The 3,537-nt window shown below is 54.6% G+C and overlaps 1 protein-coding gene across 1 annotated transcript in view; it reads right to left on the bottom strand.

Annotated features, from left to right (window-relative positions):
- KDELR3 (KDEL endoplasmic reticulum protein retention receptor 3) overlaps positions 1 to 3,537 on the bottom strand; it is an 11,430-nt gene that overhangs the window by 6,100 nt on the left and 1,793 nt on the right. The gene's annotated exons all lie outside the window — the stretch shown is intronic.

Raw genomic sequence — 3,537 nt, 5'->3', positions numbered from 1 at the left:
GTGGTGTAAGATGTTCATGGTGCCGGCGGGACTCCTCTGGCGTGAAGGGAGTGGGGATCTTTCTGCAGGCAGGGAGGACAAGGGCAGGAAGTTTTCCTCCCCCGAGCCTCGACTGAATGAACAGTCTCCTTCGGCTCAACTTTCCTTTTTCCCTGAGCACGGAGCCTTCCCTTCTTGTAGCACAAAGTTCAGTTTTCCCTCTCCCGTGGCTGCAGATGGCTTTCCCCTGCCAGGCTGGATGTCTCCCTTGTTTACTTTTCCACCGAGGTGGATTTTCCCTCTCCCAGCCTAGGGCCTTCCTCTCTCTGCTTTGGGCTGAAAGTTGGAGTTTGTCTCCCGGAGAGCTCCAGGCTGAGCAGCCCCGAAGTCAGTGCTGGGTGACGGTGACGTGGCTCCTGGCTGGCCGGGGAGGAGAGAGAGGAGGAGGCGGAGGCGGGAATAACTGCGCTATTTTTCCCTTTTTCTTTTTTTTCCTTCCTCTTTTTTCTTCCCCTGCTTGTCTCAAGTTACACGCGGAAGTGTGGTTAAAGGGGATAAGGCAGAGGGAGCAGGATTCCCATCCTCTGGCCTTGAGGACACACCCTCCGGCGAGGGCCAGTGCCTAGCCTCTCTGCGCCTCTGGGTGCAGTAACCTCTGTCCTGCTTCCAGTCGGCAGCCTTCTGCTCTCTGCCCTCCCCGGCCCCATCCCACCTCCCGCACCTCCTCACCCGTGCTCCACCTTGTCTTCTGGAGACAAAGAAGAAGTGGGGAGATATTTGAATTACCAAGCCATTGCAGCTCCTCCACAGCTGTTCATGCACAGCCACTCCCTGGTGTATGCCCCACCAGGCACCCCTGCCTTCAGGTATCCTATCTGGAGCAGTGTGGATCCCTGAGCCAAGCCCTGAAGAAAACAAAAGATCCTCCTAAGGGCTGGTTTGAAACAAACTTCACTGAAAATATTAATCCTGGATTCCTGCAAGAGGGTTACAAGCACCACAGGGAATGTGAGCGAAAGAAGCACGTGGTTGCTGCTGGGTCTATAGATTTCACAGAAGGGAACTCAGTAGTGATAGTTAGAAAGTTTTAATATATTTGCAAACAGCCCTGGGTGACCAACTTAGTTTGAATAAACCCTGTCCTTGGAGCACAGTTACGCAGGGAGATCTCATGGCAGCAGCAGGGGGACCTCTGCATCAAGACCCAGCAATTAGATAATCAATTTCTAATCACTAATATAACATTGCTTTAGTACAACCAAATGGAAGTTTTAATTTGTCTCCTTGTCCCTGAGCAAATCACACCTGGCCGTGGGTCTAATTTGGTTACTCTTGGATTGTGTGATCCTGCCTGCTCTTGTCCCAGAGCTGGCTCTGGCAGCTGCCCTCCCTGTCCCCAACCATGACCTGCGGCTGTCCCCTACACATCTCTCTCTGCCCTCATGGGCTTGGTTGGAGTAAAATCCTTAACGACTGAAGTGTAAAAATATTATTCCTGGTGCTCTCTGAGAGGATTAACAAGCCTATTAGCATCACCGGATCCCTTTCTGAATACATTTGCATACATTTCCTCCCTGCCCATTAGGTTGGCGGTTGTGTTTTCCCTCTCTGACGCTCCAGCACCTGCATCATAGGGCTTTTCCAGATGGATTCACAGGCCGGGCTGGAAAACACCTGCTTGGCCCCACAAAACTGGAGACATCCCTACCTGCCCCCAGCCAGGGCACTGAGGCAGGGTTGGTGTGGTGGGAGAAGGGTGGGTTAGAGCAAAGGAGAGGATTGGCCAAGGGTAGGGACTGGCCCAATTGGGTTTCCAGATGTCAGAGTGGAGCTGCCTGCGATTTCAGCGCGGCTTTGCAAGGCCGTGTGGGTGCTGGTGAAAGCCAAGCCCCAGCCCTGGTGGCCCTGCAGCTCCCTGGTATCCCAGGTCCTTTTGCAGGTGGGCAAAGAGTTTTGACCCATGGAGCAGGGATGTGAAGTTGGGGGGAAGGAACAGACCTCTTCCAAGAGGTCCCCTTCCAATCCACTGGTGTGCAAAGTCTGAGAGCCCTCGTCTTTCTCTTGTCCCTGCACTCCTCTTTGCAGCTTCTTGTCCCACCCAGGGAAAGAAGCACCCTGCAGAGGGGTAAAACTGGTGTGGGTGGCAAAGGTTTAGTCTCTTCATCTTGCACCCTCCCAAGAAGAACTGTTGGGCTCCAAGTCCCAGCATTATCTCCCACTGTGGCACCAGGAACCACCGGCTGAGGTGACCATTAGAGGGACTTCATGGGAGCAGCCCAATCAAGCTCACCCAGCTGGAACAGGGTGGTAGGGCTGGGGTGTCCCTGTGGGACATCCCTGTGTGGCACATGAAGGCCACAGGAAAGCTGCAGCAGGGCAAGGGACACCCAGGCTCTTAGAGGAGAAAAAATTGGCACATGGAGTGGGACCAAGTAAAAATAAACCTTCCCTCCTCCCGCCCTGCCACAATGCAAAGCGCCTTGCGCCGGGTGTCTCCCTGCCTCCCAAAATAATGCCGGGTGCTGCCACCACCCCGCATGGTGATGCTCTCTCCATGCCTCCCGTTTCCATGGTGACCACAAGGAATGTCGCCAGGGTGACAAGGAGGCAAGTGAGCTGGGATTTGATATTAAAAATGAGATTTTGGGGTTGCTGGGATTATTTTTCTCCCCCCCCCCTCCCCTTATCCCCCTCCTTTAGTTCTATTTTTGGGGTTTCCCTCTCTGCCTCTGTTGGTTGGGAAGGCTCCTCCTGCAGAGCCCCTGGGACAGGCAGCAGCAGCTTCATCCAGGGCCTTGCTCCACCTCCGCCTGTCCTGTGAGGTGATGACTATGGGATGAGAAGAGGGACAAAAGGGGGTTTCCTTATCACTAAAACACTGGTTTCCTTCTATCAGGAAGGCTTCTGTGCTTTTGCCCCCGGTGGTGCTCCAGGTGTCCCCCTCCATTTCTGCTGCAGGAGGTAGCTCAGGCTGCACCCAGACCTCCTGGGAGAGTGGGCAGCCTCAGGGATTTGTCCAAGAGAGGAAAATGATTCTGCATTCCCAGAGAGGCTGGGGAACACGGTGGGGTTGAGCACCATGGGCCACCTCTGTGTGTCACCATCACTGCACCCATGACCAGGTCAGTTTGGCTGGGCAGTTCTGGAACACTGGGGACAGAGATGGGATGGTTGGAGGAGGATGGCAGAGGGAGCCTGGCAGGTGCTAAGGAGTCCAGAACATTGTTCTCTGGTTTAAACACTCAAAGTCAAACCTGCTCAGGGCAGAGAGGGCTTGAGGGTTTTTGCTGGCTTAGCTGGTGTCTCAGGAATGCAGGACCACAGGTGTCCAAGCAGGGGCTGCTGGCATGAAGGTAGAACTTCTCTTCATGCCCAGGCAGAAGAAGGGGCAGGCAGCACCTGCCCACCTTCCCAGGAGCTCTTGCTTTCTGCTGCACCCATCTCCAGCCATCTCCAGCCATCCCTCTCTCTCTCTCCTTCTCTCCATCCATTCCTCCCTCCATCTTTTCAACCACCCCTCCCTCCTCCTCTCTCCATTCACCTCTCCATTCACCCCTC

This window comes from Corvus brachyrhynchos, unplaced genomic scaffold (assembly GCF_000691975.1).
Source record: "Corvus brachyrhynchos isolate BGI_N302 unplaced genomic scaffold, ASM69197v1 scaffold56, whole genome shotgun sequence".
In the NCBI taxonomy this organism is placed as follows: domain Eukaryota; kingdom Metazoa; phylum Chordata; class Aves; order Passeriformes; family Corvidae; genus Corvus; species Corvus brachyrhynchos.
This window is presented reverse-complemented; position numbering and strand designations above follow the sequence as displayed.